The sequence below is a fragment of the Bidens hawaiensis genome, unplaced genomic scaffold, assembly GCF_021521415.1.
Source record: "Bidens hawaiensis isolate Kalapana, Puna unplaced genomic scaffold, B.hawaiensis_p1.1 tig00037220_1, whole genome shotgun sequence".
Classification (NCBI taxonomy): Eukaryota; Viridiplantae; Streptophyta; class Magnoliopsida; order Asterales; family Asteraceae; genus Bidens; species Bidens hawaiensis.
In genome coordinates this window covers 83239-105886 of record NW_027496492.1, presented here as the reverse complement: position 1 = coordinate 105886, position 22648 = coordinate 83239, and the positions used below count along the sequence as shown (strand labels likewise).

The 22648-nt window shown below is 37.8% G+C and overlaps 1 pseudogene; it reads right to left on the bottom strand.

The window, feature by feature from the left end:
• Positions 1-579: 579 nt before the first annotated feature.
• The window catches only part of LOC143589095 (cellulose synthase-like protein D3), a 43904-nt pseudogene continuing 21835 nt past the window's right edge, over positions 580-22648 (bottom strand).

Sequence of the window (22648 nt, the reverse complement as noted above, 5' to 3'; positions counted from 1 at the left end):
TTCTTGAGCGAACCTTAGTTGTGTCATCCTTTAGAACCGGTGTCGTGAGAATTTTCAATCCATTGTCTTGTCATCTCCTTCAATATGATTCTTACCTAGGTAGACGTTTTTATCACTTCAGTCAAAGTTTCCGAAGTTTTGTCAAAAGTTTTCATTTAGTTGAGTTAAGTAGTTAAATCAAATTCAAAAAAAAAAAAATCAATTAAATATTTTGGTGAGTCTTGGTTAGAGTTTAGTGATTATAAACGTTTTCACGTGTCTTCGAGTTCGATATCCGGACTTTCCTCGTCTGTGCTATACGCGACCGGTACACTTGCCATTTGTGTGAACTAGGATAGATTGTTTGGTTTTTAAAGCTTAGTTGCGACTTGTGTTTTATATATATATATATATATATATATCAATCAATCAATCAATCATACCCAGTAAAATCCCACCGACAGCAGAGCTATAGGTAGGGTCTGGGGAGGGTGGGATGTAGGCACACCGTACCCTATCCAAAGGAATAAAGAGGTGGCTTCCAGAGAGACCCTCGGCTCTAAGAACATGTGTATGAAGCAAAAAAAAGGAAATCAAAGTTTAACAGTTATATAAAAAACTACTACTAATTATAATAATATTAATAATAAGGTCACAGTTTAACCGCAATATAAAAGCTAATAATAATAATAATAAAATATGTAAGGGAAATACCATTATGGTATATATATATATATATATATATTTTCGCACAGCACGTATCATCCTCAAACAGATGGGCAGTTTGAAAGGACTATCCAAACCCTTGAGGATATGCTACGTGCTTGTGTTTTAGACTTTAAAGGAAGTTGGGATGATCAGTTGCATCTGGCAGAGTTCTCCTATAACAACAACTACCATTCAAGTATTGGTATGCCACCGTTTGAGATGCTATACGGTTGAATTTGTAAAACCCCTGTATGTTGGGGAGAGATTGGTCAGAAGGAGCTTGGAAGTTTGGAAGTTGTGCAAGAAACCTCTTCAAAGTTGGATCAGATGAAAGCAAGAATGAAAGCTGCTCAAGATCTTCAGAAGTCCTATGCTGATAAGCGGCGATGACCGATCGAGTTTAACGTTGGTGACAATGTGATGCTCAAGGTCTCGGCCTGGAAGGGAATTATCCCTTTCAGGAAGAGAGGGAAGCTAAGTCCAAGGTACATTGGACTGCTTAAGATTGTTGAGCGTGTGGGTGAGGTAGCTTACAAGCTAGAATTACCTGAGGAGCTAGAGGGAATTCACTCAACCTTTCATGTTTCCCATATGAGAAAATGTCAGGCTGATGACACGTCGCATTTACTATTAGTAGACATTGAGGTTGATGAAAAATTAAACTATATCGAACAGCCTGTAGAGATCGTCGATCGCAGGGAGAAGCAACTTTGTCATGAAGTTATCCCTTTGGTGAAAGTGATACGGAAGCATCACAAATGATCGGATGCCACTTGGGAAGCAGAAGAAGAGATACGCGAGTTTTATCCTAATTTGTTTCTGTAATAGTAAGGTTTCGGGGACGAAACCTATTTAAGGAGGGAAGACTTGTAACATTCCGTTTTCCATTTCGGTTAATAAAATAATAATAATATTTGATGTTATGAGTTAAGCTTGTGGTGGGTTAAGTAAAATGGGTAATGGACTTGGGTTAATAAGGAAACGAGAAAGCCCATGGGCTTAAGCCCATGACCCATAGTATATAAACCTTAATTAACCCATAATCCATTCATTTCCACTCATTCCATACACCTTCAAAAACACACACTTAAGCTCTCTCTCATCTTTCTCTTTCTCTAACCGAAACCAAGAGGGAAAACTGAGCATTGATCTGAGGTAATAATATTACGATATCATATGGATCCAAGCCCTCTAGATCTAGTCACGAAACGACTAGCCCTCACCATAAACTGTTAAAGTCATGAGGTCCGGATGGAATCAGGTATAAACCGATCAAAAGATAAGCTTAGCGGTCACCCTAGCTCAGATCTGGATCAAACGGGACGAAAAACGGTGGAAAATGAGTGAGATCTTTTTTTTTCCGGCGAGATCCCGGTTATCCGGCGAAGACTGCCCCGGAAAGGCGGCGCCGGAAAACGGCGTACGAGTTTAAAGGGAATGTCAGAGTATATTCTGACATTCTTTGACCCAACCCTAATTCGTTAACGAAAGAATAACGAATTAACAGCAATTCTTTATGCCCATTCGTAAAGGAAGAATAACCAATTAACATCAATTCGTTATGCCCACTCGTTAAGGAGAAATAACGAATTAGCAGCAGTTTGTTATGATCATTCGTTAAGGCCAGTTCGTTATAATTTCCAGTTCGTTATAAAGGCCAGTTCGTTATAAAGACCAATTCGTTATGAGGGTTGATTCGTTATAAAGATCCATTTGTTAAGAAGTAACGAATAAACCTCATTCGTTAAGGGGCAGGATAACGAATTAGAATTTGAAGAAATGACAGAAAGGTCCTTGGACTTAGAATAAAATTATTTAATTACAGAGGCTCTGCTCCTTGTACCCCGCTAGAGGCTTCCGCTCCTAGAACCCCACTACCAGGGGCGCTGCCCCCGGACCCCCGTTCGTTGAGGGTTATAATTAAACTAGAAACGTGATATGGGTAGTAATAGTAAATTGATACATGTAATTGTTATACAGTTAGTCGGGCACAACTAAAGAAATGAATAAGCATTAATGGTGAACGTAACAGAACGCATGTGAGTTTGTAGCCCATTTCCTTGTTATGTTTTCGGGGCTGTGTGCATACTCAATGTGAATGTTAATAAACTTACCTTAACTGGTAAGTGTATGCTATAATGATCGATGTGATAGTATTTATGAATATTTTGAATGTATGCTTGCCGGTATGTGAACTATCTTCGGATATTGCACGTATCTCCAGGAAAGGTGTGTCTTATATAAGATGCATGAATGATCTATGAATGAGTAAGAATATACATGAATGTATATAATAAAATGTATGTATGAAGAAGCGTAGGAATGGTTGATTAGATAGAGAAGGAAGGGACTAGATCCTAATAATATCTGAGATAGAGAAGGTAGGGACTAGACCCTAATAATATATGAGATAGAGAAATAAGGGACCAGACCCTATTAATATCTGAGATAGAGAAGGAAGGGACCAGACCTTAATAATATTTGAGATAGAGAAGGAATGGACCAGACCCTAAAAATATCAGACATGGTAAAGATAGTTATGTATGTATTATGAAGGTATGAAAGTATGAAAGATAACAAGAAAGTATGTATGTACGAATGAAAGAAAGATAACATGCTAAGTATGTAATATGTATCTACGGATACGTATATATAAATATGTGAATGTAATGTATGTTGCCTGATTAACTAGAACACACTCAACGTAGCTGACTTTTAGTATGCACGCAGGTGAGTAGGATGAGACAGCTGGCCTGAAGGGGGACACTTGGCAGATGAATAAAGAAGCTGGCATCTGAAGACTCAGTTTTTAATGTTTGAACTAAAAGACATATTTTAAGTTGTGTTTTAAAGACAAGTTATGAATGTTTTGTAATGAATGTTGAAGTTTTATTTATTCCGTGAAAGTTTTAATTATCTCTGATATTTAGAACTGTGTTAATGAGTAAATCAAACGCTAAAGTAGGGCACCGGGAGCAGGGCCTTACACGAAGTCATGACCATCACAATAGTTAGTTGTAAATAACGGGGTCGAGAATAACATGGCAATCAATGTAGAATTGAGCTAACAAAATATCAACACATAAATCGAAAACGCATTGGTATAAAACACGAGATTGAGATAATAGTAAACAAATTCAACAATGCAACCATGAATGACAACGAAACTGGCTCAGCAATCACTAATGGCCAAACCCAATCCTCAAAAGGATTTGAGACATAAAATTTCTCTGGTTATATTATAATAGAATAATATATATATATATATATATATATATATATATATATATATACTAGTAGGTATCGCGCGATGCGGTGGCGACAACATTTTACAAAAGCTGTATTCATCTATATTTACTTTACAAAATATATACTCGTTAAAAGTTAGTTTATCAATCATCTGGTGTTACAAAGGTAAATGTCAAACATATTCATCATATTATGAAAGAAAAGTAAGAAATCAATATTTGTAGTCGATCAATGACCACATCTAACCAAAAGACGGACTTCCTATTTTGGACAAGTTTGGTCCCAAACCAAACTATAAAATGTAAACAATTTTATCATTTTATAATTCGGAAAATACATATATAAAACATCTCTTCAAATTAAAGGAAAAAAAGAGGTTCAACCAAGTCATTATTTGAATTTCTATATATAATATGAACTCCACTTCAAACAAAGGCTCCACAGGCATAGCTTTGCTCATTTTCCTATCCTGGACAGATTTCCTCAACTAAAATCAACAAAAAAGAATGTATCCAAGTATCATATAAAGCATTAAAGTGTAGATTAGTCTTGTAAACGAACGCAAGAAGTTTGTTTATGTTCGTTTATTAACAAATGAACACATGTCTTGTTCGTTTGCTTGAAATCGTTTATGTATGTTCCTTTATGTTTCCTAGTTTAGGTTTATTAATATATTCATTTATATTTTTTTGGCCCATTACACTATAATTTTAATAAATTTTTAGGCACAACAAATTGTTCTTCACGTTACTTTAAAATAATTTTAGCTCAATTATGTTTGCTTGCCAATGTTTAGTTATGTTCGTTTATGGTCACAAATTGTTCATTTATATTGTTAATGAACGAACAAAACACGCTCATTGTCTTAATGAATAAAAAAACCATGCTCGTTTACTTGTTTATGTTCGATCATTTGTCGCTGAAAGTCAAACGAACGAACATGCTCCGACCGTGGTCGTTCAGTTTGTTTACAAGCCTTATCAAAATCATCTAAACATTGATATGCAAAAACATGTTTAATGAGTGAAAACCTTAACATTTGTACCTGTATACTGTAGGCACTCTCACCAAAGTGAAACATTTTCATATCTATTAGCAACAGCCCGAACACGCAAAGTTAGAAATCATGTCACTAATTTTTAATTTAATGAAAAGGGGTAAATATAACATCTTAAGTTTCTGTATGGGTATTTTTATATTAAAGTTTTTAAATGTTTAAATGAGAGTTTTTTATACTAAAACGAGTTATTACCAGGTGGACATTAGCGGGAGAGGGCTGGATGAACTTGGTGTGGCGGTTTCCTAAGCTTTAGTCACGAGGAACTCAATGCACCATTGTTATCAACAAACCTATCAAAAAAATTAAAAAAATCATATAAAATTGTATTTGATCGAACTGCTAAAATTTAAATGTTCATAAAAAAATTTCAAACAGTAACTATAGATACAAACAAACACACACCTGCATTATTTGACCCATCAGAGACAAACAAAAAAATATCCCACACACACTTGTTTATCAATGATCTTTGTTTCTGGCTAAAGTGCATCTAGTTCAGACCAAGGGTTGGTTTTTAGTTGCTCCATTAACAGGTGGTCATTAAATGTAAAACTTCTCATGCTATGTGTACACACCAGTTAAGCTGTTATGCACCTTACTTTTAACCCACATGTCCCAACTCTTCTTTTCAAGTTTCATTTTTAAGAGGGGAAACAATTTACACAAGCTACCACTCAAAAACAAGAATACGCTTCTAAATATCTGAAAACGACTTCACTGCTGTTCCTCATGACCTACACATCATATTAGTTATTAGTATTTTTAAACAAAAATATATTTAACCATATCCCACTTAGAATAATGTAAATTTACTCTTCCATATATACAAACAGTATTGGATTAAACTTACCAAACAATGAGTTCCAACAGCATTTGCTCATAATCTATCAACTTTTTTATCATATCCTAAATGCACAGCCTTTGGAGCTTCTACATTGATCTGATCTAATTATATGTGATGTGACAAACCATATAAACATAAAGAAGTCAACTAAACAGAAAATAATTGTTACATTACATACCTAAAGTCGTTTAAGATACTTTCGCATCCGCACTATCATATTCGACTTCTAAAGATATTAGGAAAGCATCAAAATCTAAAGAAAAAAACATATTAAAAAATATTCAATATGACTAATAACACCACCAGCAGCCGTCACTGCAAATATTTGCTGCTACTATTGAACGACTTTATAATAAGTGGCATCTAATAAAATAATGAATAAAATCATGGGAATTCAGAGTTTCGATTGACAATAAATTTATAGTAAAATAATTGCTAAAAACACTTTCAACTCACTTGCAATTAGCTAAATATGTGCTCCAAACTTGTGCACAATACTCAATAGCTGCATCAAAATTATGATCGGCTTTAATCCCACTGCCCGAGCTACACAAACATAAAACATGAACTGACATCATTTTTACTACCTGCAACATGGAGAAACATAGGTGATCATTAACTAAAACTAATATGGTTCTGGTTCTTCTTCAGTTTTGCATATACTTAAAAACCAAACTAAACCAAATTTATAGAATTTAATTTCTAATTGGCGTTAAGTAATTATAAGAATCAATAAATAGTGTTACCCAAAATATGTTAGCTCAAATGGAAGTGTAAGGAAGTTCAAGATTAAGAATGCAAGACAATTTAATGACCTTACCAACTTCTGTAATACGTACCTTTCTTTTACCAATACCTTTTGAAGAAAGAGTAGAGAACTATAAATCACCTTGCACTTACTATCACACAATACCCTTGTTGCAAACCTTCATTAGCCACCTAAACAACATCATATTAGAATTAATTATTAATATACCTAGAAAAACAAAAATATATACACAATTTAAGTAGTTTACTCTGGACCTTCCATGTTATGAGCAGGCCATTAGACATAATAGCCGAGGCCCGAATCAGCGCGTTCATGGCTCCAGCCTTCTTGTTATGATCGTAGCCTGTTCGTTTTTCACGAGACACATAGACTAAAAGCGGAAGCCGGATATCAACTTCACTGAAATTAACCGGATTCGCCTCGTCATCTGCACCATTCAGTGGTTCATCATTCAGTGACTTCAACATCACCTGGCATTATTTACACATAATCAGTTTAATACATGTACAAACATAAAAAATAAAATAAAGAGAAAATTGCATAAATGATCCATGTAGCAGGGTTGCACGTTTAGCCCCCACCGTTAATATCAATTGGTTTTCACGAAAAAGTGATGTCATGTTCGAACTAAGTTTACAATTTTAGATTTGAGAACCAAATTTGAAATATGGTAAAAACACATGAACAGTTTTGTCCAATTTCCTATAAAATGAAATTACCAAATTACCTGTATAATGCCCGCGTGATCACCCTTTGAGTGTTCTGGAGACGGAATCATCCAAGTACCGGGCCAATGAGTTGCATCCGCCATCCATGTTGCTTTTGGGATCTTAACGGGTTGCAAAAGTTCATCACCCGCAACTTCTTTTTGAAGTTTCATGGCTTTAATTTCTTCTTTAGCATTATAAGCATCACACCGTCTACAAAAGAATCCGAAAGACCGTTAATCCTCACCTTAAACTCATCATACTCCCGTTTAACTCGTCTGCAGTCCCTTACAAAGTCCGGTCTCACCTTATTCTTTACCTTATTCTTAAACAGATCTTTCTTCAAATTAAAATAAGTCTCAGGGTTCCTCGGTTCAATAGCATGCTTCCGACAAAATGGGACCCACAAATTAGCAAAACTTGCAGCTTCGGCCATGGGTTCAATGGTTAAAAGAGCACCACCATCATCAGAAACATCACACGATAACTTATCAACAGGGTAATCAGCAGCAAGAATTGATAATATTGTGTTTGCGGTGACTAAAGGTGGTTCTTTTTTGGGATCTGCGGTTGACACAAACACATCCACCGGGAAGATCAGACTTTCCTGGCGGATTTGTGGGCTCGGGGTTTCAAACTTCTCTTTTAAAGCGTTTAAGTCGGTTGCACGGTTAACCGGTGCGAGTTTTGGAAGCTGGTCAAGTAACCAAGAAAATGCAAACCATACTTCACAGATAACCGACATGAACCATAGCCATATTGCATCTTCATTCGAGTGAGCAATTCTCCAATGAAGAAACAATCCAAGAACCACCATCCGAATCAAGGCTAGAAGCCTGCATTGCATACACAAAATAAAATTTAAATAGATAAACATAGATAATAAAATAAGATGATGTCAGCGATAAACATACCGATAAGGACTTATAACAGCAGCAGGTATCTTCAACTTGCGAGTAAGAGGCCGCCATGGTTTGTTAAGCAGTTCCAACTGTTCGGTCCCGCTTACACCAGATCTATCCTCGCTTATTCCTTCATCTTTGGGCCAAAACACGTTGCCATAACCGTATGTCCCACTGGTCTCAAACAACCATCAGTTATGATCAAATTCACCCGTTTGACTCCTAACCAAAGCTTACTTTGTTGACTTCATCAAAGATAATCTCCTCTCCATCTTTAATGACAACCATTTCTCCATTTTAGAATTTTGAATATTTGATGGTAGAGATAACGGTTGCCTAGGGTTAACAATGTTTTTATCAACATCGGTTTTTTATATGGCTCTTTAATTTACACCACAGTAGTATGAAATGATAAGTGTACAAGATCTTCAACCTTAAAACAAATATAAAACATACTTTGGTGTTGAATTTACTCATAAACACAGTTCTTGAATATCATAGTTAATTAAAACTTTCGCGGAATAATAATAATAATAGTCAACCATTCATTACAAACATTCTTAACTTGTCTTTTAAAACATAACATATATTTTAACATTCAGAACATCATGACAAACTTCAGATGCCAGCCTCTTCAATCCTGCCATGTGTCCATCTCAAACCAGCTCTCTCAATCTATTAACCTGCGTGCATACTAAAAGTCAGCTACGTTGAGTGAGTTCTAGTTAATCACGTAACTTACTTTACATACACATATACGTTCCCGAAGGTACGCTTTTCATACATAACCTGTTCATCATTCATCCATACATATTCATAGCTAACCTAACATTATAAAGAGAATTTCGCCCTACATACCTCGAATATTATTAGGGTCCGGCACCCTCCATCCTCGGATAATATTAGGGTCCGGTCTCCCTTCATCCTCGGATATTATTAGGGTCCGGTACCCTCCATCCTCGGATGTTATTAGGGTCCGGTCACCCTCCATCCTCGGATATTATTAGGGTCCGGTACCCTTTCTTCCATACCTCTATAACATACTTTCTATATACATAATCGTAAGTTTCGCACATGCACACATCATTCATTCGTCATTCTTATAACTTACATATAACATCAACCGTTACCTGGCAGTACATGCAATATCCAAAGATCGTTCATGTACCGACAAGAAAGCATTCATACATTTCACATAATACATATATGATATACAATTATCACTTAGGATAAGTGTATTAACTAATTACATCGAGTATGCACACAGCCCCAAAAACATAACAAAGAATGGGGCTAGAAACTCACCTGAATGCGGTTACGTTCACCGTTAATAGTTATTCCCCTCTTGAGCTGTGCACGGCTAACTGTATAATATTTACATATATCAATTAACTATACTACTCATATCGCATTTCTATCTTTATATAACCCACAACGAACGGGGGTCCGGGGGCAGCGCCCCTGGCAGCAGGGTCTAGGGGCGGCAGCCCCTAGCAGGTTCCAAGGGGCAGAGCCCCTGGCTGGGGTCGAGGATTTCTTTGTATTAACTGTCTTAACACATATTCTATTAGGATATTGGATCGTTATTAAATTTTCTAACTTAAAAGTTCGAGGACTTCTTTGTAATTAATCCATTCTTCTATGTCCAGGGACCATTCTGCCATTTTATTAAAATTCTAGTTCGCCCCAGTCCTTTAACGAATGGGGTTCATAACGAATGAACCCATTCGTTACTTTATAACGAATCAGACCTTATTCGTTTGGTCTGGTTAACGAGTTGAACCTTATGACGAATTGAACTCTTATAACGAATCAGTCCTCATAACGAATTAGACCTTTTAGCGAACTGGACTCATAACGAATTAGTCCATAGCGAACCAGTCCTGGTAACGAATTGGTCCATCTAATTCGTTATCTTCTTCTAACGAACTGGCTATACGAATCAAGGGTAATTCGTTACCCTTTTCCCTTAACGAATCTGTTAACGAATCACCTTTAATTCGTTACATTCCCATCAGCGAACTAGGGTTAGGTCAGAGAATGTCAGAAACATTCTCTGAAATTCCCTTCCTCGTACACGCCGCCTTTCCGGCGCCGCCGCCGGAAAATCGCGTATTCGCCGGAAAAACGAGTTTTAGCTCGTTTTTTTTACTGTTTTTCGTCCCGTTCGATCCAGATCTGAGCTAGGGTGACCCCTAAACTCATCATAGGTTCGGTTTCTACCCGATTCCACCCGGATCTCGTGATTTAAACGGTTTAACGGTGTTGGCACATCGTTTCGCGACTATATCCTACGGGTTTGGGTTTATACAATATCATACTATCATTACCTCGGGTCAGTGATCGGTTTCCTTGGTGATTTCGGCTAGAGAGAGAACGATAACTAGAGAGAGATCTTAAGTGTGTGTTTTAGATGCTGTATGGAATATGTGTAAATGAGGAATTAAGTGGTGATTATGGTTTATATATTTATGGATCATGGGCTTAAGCCCATGGTCTTTCCTTCTTTCTTTTATACCCCAATTCCATAACCCATATTCATTTACCCAACACTAGCCCAACTCGTATTCTATTTATCTAAACCGATAACGACCCACTATAAAATAGACGAAATTTATTTTATTATTATAACCAAAAGTAGGATGTTACAAGTCTTCCCTCCTTAAAGAGGTTTCGTCCCCGAAACTTAACTATTACATAAACAAATTCGGCTAAAACTTGCGCATCTCATCCTCCGCTTCCCAAGTAGCATCTGAACCTTTGCGATGCTTCCATATCACTTTCACTAAATGTATAACCTTGTGACGAAGTTGTTTCTCCTTGCGGTCAACTATCTCGATCGGTTGCTCAATGTAGTTAAATTGTTCATCAACCTCAATGTCTATCAATGGCACGTGCGACGTGTCATCAGCAAGACACTTTCTCAGATGAGAGACATGGAAGGTTGAATGAATTCCTTCTAACTCTTCTGGAAAGTCTAGCTTATAAGCCACTTCACCTACACGATCTATAATCTTAAACGGTCCAATGTACCTTGGACTCAACTTTCCCCCTCTTCCTGAAACGAATGAATCCTTTCCAAGGCGAGACCTTGAGCATCACATTGTCACCAACGTTAAACTCAATCGGTCGTCGCCGCTTATCAGCATACGACTTCTGTCTGTCTTGAGTGGCTTTCATTCTTGCCTTGATCTTATCGAACTTCGAAGAGGTTTCTTGCATAACTTCTAGGCTCCCCATCTCTTTCTGGCCAATCTCTCCCCATCACACCGGGGTCCCACATCGTCTACCGTAGAGCATCTCAAACGGTGGCATACCAATACTTGAATGGTAGCTGTTGTTATAGGAGAACTCTGCTAGATGTAGATGATCATCCCAACTTCCTCCAAAGTCTAAAACGCAAGCACGTAGCATATCCTCAAGGGTTTGGATGGTCCTTTCAGACTGCCCATCGGTTTGAGGATGATACGCCGTAATGATGTTCAATCTCGTTCCCATAGCTTCTTGGAACTTCTTCCAGAATCTCGAAGTAATCTAGTATCTCTATCAGACACGATCGATAATGACACTCCATGCTTAGATACAACCTCTTTAATGAACAAGCTTGCTAACGTTTCTGACGAGATAGCCTGTCGTATAGGCAGAAAGTGAGCACTTTTGGTCAAACGGTCCACAACCACTGAGATGGCACCATGATGCTTAGCTGTACGAGGTAGCTTTGTTATGAAATCCATGGTGATGTGTTCCCATTTCCATTCTGGTATCTCCAAAGGTTGCATCTTCCCATAAGGCTTTTGATGCTCTGCCTTGACTTGTAAACAAGTTAAGCACTTACTAACATAATCTACCACATCATTCTTACTTTCTGGCCACCAGTAATCTCTTTTCAAATCTTGGTACATCTTTGTAGCTCCTGGATGAACTGAATATCTTGACTTATGAGCTTCGTCTAAGATTCGACCTCTAAGATCTCCATGGTGTGGGATCCACATACGGTCATACCTAGTCTTAACACCCTGAGTGTTTTCCATCAACTCGTCTTTCTGACCGAAAATCCTTTCTTTCCTAACTAGCCCCTCATCTACCAGCACTTCTGACTATACTTTGATGATTTCTTCAAACAAACATGAATTCATAATCAACTGGTATGACTTCAATGTTGCAAGGACTTCTTCATTCTTACGACTTAGCGCGTCGGCGACCACATTAGCTTTACCAGGATAGTACTTAATGTCGTAGTCGTAATCCTTAATCAACTCCAACCATCTCCTCTGTCTCATATTCAATTCCTTTTGCTCGAAGAAGTACTTTAAACTCTTATGATCTGTGTAAATAGTACACTTAGTACCATACAGATAATGACTCCATATCTTGAGAGCATGCACTACTGCTGCTAGCTCTAAATTATGCGTCGGATAAGTACTCTCATGGACTGTCAACTGTCTAGACGTGTAAGCTATCACCTTTCCTCGTTGCATCAATACGCAACCTAACCCACGATGCGAAGCATCACTACAGACAACCAAATCCTCGTCACCATCAGGTAAAGCAAGGATTGGGGCTTGCGTGAGTCTCTTCTTTAACTCCTGAAAAGCCTCTTCTTGAAAGTTACCCCAACTGAATACTATTGACTTTCGGGTCATACCGGTCAACGGTGCGGCTATCTTGGAGAAGCCTTCGATGAATCTCCTATAGTAGCCAGCTAACCTAGGAAGCTTCGTATATCAGTTGGATTCTGTGGAGTTTTCCAATCTGTTATCGCTTCAATCTTAGCTGGGTCAACGGTAATCCCTTCAGGATTAATCACGTGACCTAGAAATTGCACTTCTAGCAACCAGAACGCGCATTTCAAAAACTTAGCATACAACTTCTCTTTCTTCAGAGTCTCCAATACCTCTTTCAGATGCTCAGAATGATCAGACTCGCTCTTGGAATAGATCAATATATCTTCGATAAAGACGATTACTGACTTATCCAACATTGGCCGACACACCCTATTCATCATGTCCATAAATGCTGTGGGAGCATTCGTTAGACCGAATGACATAACAAGGAACTCGTAGTGTCCATAACGCGTCCTAAACGCTGTTTTAGGGATGTCTGCCTCTTTCACTTTCAGCTGATGATAGCCTGATCTGAGATCTATTCGTGAGAACCAACTTGAACCTTGCAGTTGGTCAAACAGATCATCAATCCTTGGCAGAGGATATCTATTCTTTACCGTAAGCATTTTCAACTCGCGGTAGTCTATGCACATTCTCATACTTCCATCCTTCTTCTTTACAAATAAAACTGGTGCGCCCCATGGGGAAACACTTGGTCTAAAAAAACCCTTGTCGAGGAGTTCCTGCAGTTGGGACATCAATTCTTTCATCTCGGACGGTGCTAGTCGGTAAGGCGCTTTCGCGACGGGTTGGGCTCCTGGTACTAAATCTATCTGAAATTCTATCTCTTGCTCCGGTGGCAACCCCGGAAGATCCTCAGGGAATACTTCTGGGTAGTCGCACACGATAGGAACATCTTTCATCTCTTTCGTCTCGGCCGTAGCGTTGACAACATACGCCAAGTAGGCACCGCACCCTCGCCTTAACAAACCCTCGGCTTTTATCATCGAAATGAAATTAAGCCCAGAACTTTCCTTATCACCGTAAACCGTCACGGTACTTCCATCCAAGGATTTTAACCTTATTATCCTACTCATACATACTATCTGAGCTTCATACTCAGACAACCAATCCATTCCCAAAACCACATCGAACCCTCCTAAGGTCATAACATACAAGGTAACAGGGAACTCATGTCCCTCTAACTCTATCTTACAGTTTTTAACCATTCTCATTATTTTAACCGAAGAGTCACTAGCGGTTTATACTATAAAAGTTTCAGGCACTCGGCAACATTTCATTTTAGCTAATTTACTAAACGGTGTAGCTACGAAATTTTTATTCGCACCCGAATCAAATAATACTGAAGCAGAAATACCGTTTACTAAAAACGTACCAGTCACAACATCCGGAATCTGTTTAGCCTGCTCCTGGGTTAGCATGTAGGCTCTAGTCCTTGGCCTAGTTTGGTCGGCATCTTTCTTTCCACTACCTCCAGCTCCACCATCAGTACACTCCCTTGCCATATGACCCGTCTTACCACACTTGTTGCATGCCGGTTTTACATCACACTCATTAGCATAGTGCCCCACCTTCCCACACTTATAACAGGCATTTGTCCCAAGCCTACAGTCTCCACCATGAGCCTTTCCACACTTGTGACACACATTCGAACCAGTACCCCACTTGAACTCGCCACCTTGCACCTTCCCACACGTCTTGCACGTCTTCCTCTCCCGCACCTTCTGCTTCTTGTCCTTAGAGTTCCATAACTGGGTACCGGGTTTGAAATGATTGACCCACTTCTTATCTTTCTTCTCTTCTTCCACCACAACGTCATCCGCAGCCAGGTCCGCATAAACCATCTCTGCGAGCTCGACAGCAGAGTCAAAGGTAGCAGGTTTACTCGTCCTGACTAGCGTGCAGACTCTCTGTGGCAATCCCCTCACATAACACTTGATCCTATTAGCCTCAGTGTTAACCATATCGGGTACCAACCTAGACATTCGGTTGAACTCGGTGGTATACTCACGATGTGTCATCGTTCCGGCTTTCAGGTTCACAAACTTCACCTCCGCCCTCTCAACTTCTGCGTCAGCACAGAACCTCTTCATCACCAGCTCCTTCAGATCCTCCCACCTCAGGGCCTTAATCTCATCCCGGGTCTTCCACTGCTCCACACTTTCCCACCAATACATTGCCTCCTCCTCGAACGATTGTGTGGCATAACCGACAGCTTGGTCGGGACGGCACTCGCTGATTCGGATAATTTTATCCATGGCAGTTATCCATTGAAGAGTAGCGATTGCGTCTCCCAAACCAGTCAGTTTCGGAGGGTCACAACCCTTGAAGGACTTATAGTTGCAGCCACCTCGGCCCCTCTTTCTATCATCAGCCTTCACAGACCTCACCACGCTCGAAGCCTCCCTTTCTCCTTCATCATCTTTCCCACCATCTCCTTACGCCCTTTTAGCAGTTCTTTCACGGTCTCCAGCAGACCTATCCGGATTCATGTTCTTTACAGCAGCGGCTACTGCTTGGACAATGGCTGCTTGGATTAAGGGATCTAGCTGAACCCCTTCATTGTTGCTTGGGTTTCGTCCAGCTGCGCTTCCTTCACCTCCCGTGTTGGAAGCTGTTTCTACCGAAGGTCGTTGGACACGACGAGGCTTGCCATTGCGTCCAGTGCGGCCTCCTGCTCCACCAACTGCCCTAGATCCAGACATCGTATTCTGGAAAGGAAAACACAAACGTCATCAATCAAGGAACTATTTAGTACAAGGATAGTAAGGCTAACAGGTAATAACAGTGGCCAGCTGTGATTAGCTGATCACGTTACTTTCCGTGTCCTATGCACTTTCTCTTATGAGTCTTTTTGTGCTGGTTCTACTCTAAACAGTTAACCAATCGAACAATCAATTAACCCTATCCCTAACATTCACATATTCTTTCTTTAGCAATTAAGCTAACATTTACATACATATTTAATCATACACTTTACCGTTACTGAGCTTTCTTGAGTGACACATGGCTATCTCGAACTGACATCTTCTTTCCTTTTTTACTTAAATCCCATTATCTATTCGAGTCTAAGCATGTAGGATGCTTAAATCTCTTGAACTTTGCTCTGATACCAACTTGTAAGGCCCCGTTACCGGTAGCCCTACTTTGGTGTTGGATTTACTTATAAACACAGTTCTTGAATGTCAGTGTTAATTAAAACTTTCGCGGAATAATAATAATAGTCAACCATTTATTACAAACATTCTTAACTTGTCTTTTAAAACATAACATAAATTATAACATTCAGAACATCATGACAAACTTCAAATGCCCGCCTCTTCAATCCTGCCATGTGTCAATCTCAAACCAGCTGTCTCAATCTATTAACCTGCGTGCATACTAAAAGTCAGCTATGCTGAGTGAGTTCTAGTTAATCATGTAACTTACTTTACATACACATATACGTGCCCGAAGGTACGCTTTTCATACATAACCTGTTCAACATTCATCCATACATATTCATAGCTAACCTTACATTATAAAGAACATTCGCCCTACATACCTCGGATATTATTAGGGTCCGGCACCCTCCATCCTCGGATATTATTAGGGTCCAGTCTCCCTTCATCCTCGGATATTATTAGGGTCCGGTACCCTCCATCCTCGGATATTATTAGGGTCCGGTCACCCTCCATCCTCGGATATTATTAGGGTCCGGTACCCTTTCTTCCATACCTCCATAACATACTTTCTATATACATAATCGTAAGTTTCGCACATGCACACATCATTCATTCGTCATTCTTATAACTTACATATAACATCAACCGTTACCTGGAAGTACATGCAATATCCGAAGATCGTTCATGTACCGACAAGAAAGCATTCATACATTTAACATAATACATATATGGCATACACTTATCACTTAGGATAAGTGTATTAACTAATCACATCGAGTATGCACACAACCCCGAAAACATAACAAGGAATGAGGCTAGAAACTCACCTGAATGCAGTTACATTCACCGTTAATAGTTATTCCCTTCTTGAGCTGTGCACGGCTAACTGTATAATATTTACATATATCAATTAACTATACTACTCATATCGCATTTCTATCTTTATATAACCCACAACGAACGGGGGTCTGGGGGCAGCGCCCCTGGTAGCGGGGTCTAGGGGCGGCAGCCCCTAGCAGGTTCCAAGAGGCAGAGCCCCTGGCTGGGGTCGAGGACTTCTTTGTATTAACTGTCTTAACACATTTTCTATTAGGATTTTGGATCGTTATTAAATTTGCTAACATAAAAGTTCGAGGACTTCTTTGTAATTAATCCATTCTTCTAAGTCCAGGGACCATTCTGCCATTTTATTAAACTTCTAGTTCGTCCCAGTCCTTTAACGAATGGGGTTCATAACGAATGAACCCATTCGATACTTTATAACGAATCAGACCTTATTCGTTTGGTCTGGATAACGAGTTGAACCTTATGACGAATTGAACTCTTATAACGAACCAGTCCTCATAACGAATTAGACCTTTTAGCGAACTGGACTCATAACGAATTAGTCCATAGCGAACCAGTCCAGGTAACGAATTGGTCCATCTAATTCGTTATCTTCTTCTAACGAACTGGCTATACGAATCAAGGGTAATTCGTTACCCTTTTCCCTTAACGAATCTGTTAACGAATCACCTTAAATTCGTTACATTCCCATCAGCGAACTAGGGTTAGGTCAGAGAATGTTTGAAACATTCTCTGACATTTCCTTCCTCGTACACGCCGCCTTTCTTGCGCCGCCGCCGGAAAACCGCGTATTCGCCGGAAAAACCAGTTTTAGCTCGTTTTTCACCGTTTTTTGTCCCGTTCGATCCAGATCTGAACTAGGGTGACCCCTAAGCTCATCATAGGTTCGGTTTCTACCTGATTCCACCCGGATCTCGTGACTTAAACGGTTTAACGGTGTCGGCTCGTCGTTTCGCGACTATATCCTACAGGTTTGGGTTTATACAATATCATACTATCATTACCTCGGGTCGGTGATCGGTTTCCTTGGTGATTTCGGCTAGAGAGAGAACGAGAACTAGAGAGAGATCTTAAGTGTGTGTTTTAGATGCTGCATGGAATATGTGTAAATGAGGAATTAAGTGGCGATTATGGTTTATATATTTATGGATCATGGGCTTAAGCCCATGGTCTTTCCTTCTTTCTTTTATACGCCAAGTACATAACCCATATTCATTTACCCAACACTAGCCCAACTGGTAATCTATTTATTTAAACCGTTAACGACCCAATATAAAATAGACGAAATTTATTTTATTATTATAACCAAAAGTAGGATGTTACAATAAGTTAAACTAAAGACACAACAAAAAGATCACATCTTATTAATAAATACCTCAACAAGTTTAATTAAGATATAATCAAATAGCACACTGAGTACATAAAACTAAATATTATACACCAATACATGATATCTAGTTGCAACAAACCATACCTCTGGTAAGATTTTAATTATCTGCTTCATTTCGTCTTTAAAGTTGGCTTCCAAATTCTGTCAGCTTCATCAATTACAAAGTACTGCAAATTCAAAAATTAAAACACGAGCTACATGTGCTTATTAATCAAACTACATGGTGAAAACTACCTTGAGGTTCTTGAAGACAAAGGCTTTGGGGTTTTGCAGATGATTATGAAGTGGCCGTAGTAACTACCTTCACAAGTTGTTAGAAAAATTAGGTTTAATCAAACCCTTGGAAGAAAAAAAAAGCTTACAGGTTGCCTAAAAGTTGTCTCGTTACCATACACCACCTTCGTTTAACAGATCCACCACTGGGGACGCCAGTGGTGACTGAACCATCACCCCGAGTCATCGTTTCAAACCACTTTGCTGATTAGCACCGCCACGACACCATCTGAGCCAACGTCTAAGATCTTCACCGCTGGTCCCCGAATCTCGTTCTCTCTAGTTTTAGGGTTTATGTGTCTGGTGAGAGAATTTGGGAGGAGTATTGAAAAGTAAAAGGATATGGATTTGAGTTTTGAATTTGAAATTTGATATTAAGCGAAAGGGCGGGGGAATGAAAGGTGTGAGGAAAACTATGCATAATAAGTTGTACAAGAAGCTTTTTGGGTAGTAAAACTCTTATTTTTAAGAGTTTTGTTGAAAAGACCATTTTGCCCATCCTATATGTATTATAAGATAGGTATATATATATATATGATATATATATATATATATATATATATATATATATATATATATAAAGAAAATAAAAGAAAATAATGATAATAAATAAAATAAAACACGACGAAACATGCGATACTTGTCTTCTCGACGGCAGATTTGAGGTATGAAGGTTATGCCGAGGGTGGAGCCATAATTTCTAAATTGAATTTGTTGGCGTTGACGAATAAGAAGAGGAAAATGCTCTCTCTAAATTCGCTTAAGTTAATGAAAATCGAAAAAGAATGCGATGCTTTTATAATAATAACTTTTGGAAAAGCATAGTAGTAGTAGTAGTAGTAGTACTAATAATAATAATAATAATAATAATAATAATAATAATAATAATAATAATAATAATAATAATAATAATAATTTCTTAGTTAGGGCTAAAGTTTGCGACACTTTATGAATTTTTTAATGTAAAATAAAGGTTTCCCTTATGACGGCGCCCTATGAAAACTTTAAAGAGAATCTCCTACTAAAATGACTCGTTTTGATAGAACTGTTATGATGACAATATAATAATATCAATGGTTTAGGACTTGTTTGAAACAACGATTTTACTTTATTTAACGTTTTCATTTAACCTTGAAAAATATTATATATAATAAGAATTATAGTAGTAAAAATAATAATAGTGACCATAACAGTAGTGATGAAATAATAATGATAATAGTGATATTAATAATATTAAAAATAATAGTGATAATAATAACCATATGTTTGACTTAAAGTCTTTTTGAAGAACATCAACTTGATTAAATACCTGTTAATTAACTATTTAAAATAATTTGAGGATTTGAAATTGTAAGGTGTTCATAAAAAAAAAAAAAAAAAAAAAAAATGAATGTGGAAAAACATGCATGGTTTTAAAAAAACATATATGTATGTTTGACGAGTATGAAAGGACTAAGCATTGGTGCAAGGCTACGAGTGAACTTCAAGTGATCAGTGAATGCGGTTTGAGGTATTGCATGACGGAATCAAGTTAGGCCTTCTGAAGCATAGTGGGCGTCTTTGGGTCACTATAATGGTAGCAGGCTTGAAGCGGGAGCATATGGTAAGGCATATGGTTGGGATACATGGTTGGGTAACAGGTCGTGGGAATAAATGAGTGGTGTTGTATAGGTTCTTCGCAAGAGTTGGTGGTTGAAACTACTAGAATTTGGAGCATTTCGATATGGAATTGTAATATAGTGTTGGGATATACATATGTTACACCAAGGGTGAGTTCCCGTGCAAGACTTTTTGCTGAGGTAAGTTTGAGTTTCCAGGAGTTGTGTTGGGTTTAGAAAGGTTCAGGCATAGTTTTGAATTTAGTGTTAATGGATTTTTGGTTATCATAGTCAGGATCATGACGGTCAACAACATGGTAATCTGAGTTGTCATTTTGCGGGTTGAGTTTCGAGGACGAAGTCGAGGAAAACAAGATGACATGCGGCGAAACGTGAGTTATTCGCGTGACATGGGTCGCAAATATGTAATTTCGTATTAACAACCAAAAGGAACATTGGAATCAATCTATATAAATCATAGAAATAAGTAAATAAATAAAATTAAATGAAACAAACATTGAAATCAAAATTGAAATGCCCATGAACCTTCACGAATTTTCGTATTTCAATAAAAACTTCATAAATTTCGAATAACCATATGAAAAAATATGTATATATCAAACTTAATATAAGTAATGAAATCGAATTAAAAAAAAAGTCTATTGTTCATGTACCACAATGACTCTTCGTATTCCAAATTCAAACCATAAAGATAAACAAGTATATAAAAATAAAGAAAACACATTGAAAATCGACTATTCATGCATCTCCATGACCTTTTGAATTTTCAATTCTAAACCATAATAGTATATTAATATAATTATAACATATTCAAACTGAAACTCGACTATTCATGTATCACCATGACTTTTCGAATTTTCAATTATAAACCATAATAGTAAATGAATATTTAAATAAATAAAACGAGTTGAAACTCGAATGTTCTCGTATTCAACACAAAAATGAAAATGTATAATCAAATCGAACCGAAAGCTGGGTGTTCGTATATCACCAAGAGTTGCCAGACATTCAGTTAAAACACATTGTAAAACATTAAGGGTCGGACGTCACACATCGCAAAAACCACCATGACTTGTATGACATCCTAAAAGTGTAACCATATTCTTTTCACAAAGAGAACATGATCACGACTGAAAACTTAAAGTTGTGATTCGTATGGCGTTGAGTGATATATTTTGGCCTAGTAGATTTCGTGTCCTATCCGCAATCTCCAGGTAAGCAACCAGTTCCCGCGTATGATTGGGATTTATGTGCATTACTTATCCTTAGGTTTCAATGACCTTGGTGTCAAAAGTTCGGAAAATAAGCACGTCACCCTTCCAGTTACTACATACCCACCACATAGAACCATATTTAAGAAGAAGAAATATCGACAAATTAAAATCGAAAATTTGACTATTGAAAATCCTTTGGAACTCTTTGCATTAGGCATAAGCCTTGTACTTGTGTGTAAGGCCCTGCTCCTGGTGCCTCACGTTGGACGTTGGATGTACTCATAAACACAGTTCTATATATCAGAGTTAATTAAAACTTGCGCGAAATTTAAAACTTCAACCATATATATTACATATCATACAAATCTTGTCTTAAATACACATATTTTGTATTTTAAGATAAAACATAAATCTTTATAACGTCATAAAATTTCTTAATTTCTTCCCTTGAGATGCCAGTGTCCTCAAACCCATACCATGTGTCCACGCCAAGCGAGCTGTCTAAATCTTTTTACCTGTGTGCATACTAAAAGTCAACTACGCTGAGTGAGTTCTAGTTAATACAGGTAACATACAATACATTCACATACTTAAATATATATACGTATCCGAAGATATATATTCATACTTAGCCTATTACCTTTCTTTCACATACATACATACATACATACATACATACATACATACATACATACATACATACATACATACATACATACATACTTACATACATACATACATACATACATACTTTCATCCATACATATACATTTTGAAGATCATATCGCCCTATAACCTACACAGATATTATTAGGGTATGTTCCCTACGTTCGCATATATTATTAGGGTATGTACCTTACATTCGTATATATTATTGGGGTATGTTTCCTACATTCGCAGATATTATTAAGGTATATTCCCTACATTCGCAGATATTGTTAGGGTTTGTTCCCTACATTCGCAGATAGTATTAGGGTATGTTCTCTTTTTAACCATAACTTCCATCCGCCCTATAACCATGCATACCTTTCTTTATATAGTCATACTTTCGTACATACTTATTTCATTAAGTACTTTCATGCATACATATTTCATACTAGGCATACTACACATTACTTTCCCTCTCGATACATGCAATATCCAAAAACCGTTCACGCACAAACAAGCATTCATTCATAACATTCATACATACTATCACATCAATCATTATAGAATACACTTACCAATTAAGGTAAGTGTATTAACGTTCTCATTGAGTATGCACACAACCCCGAAAACATAACCAGGAAGTGGAGCTAA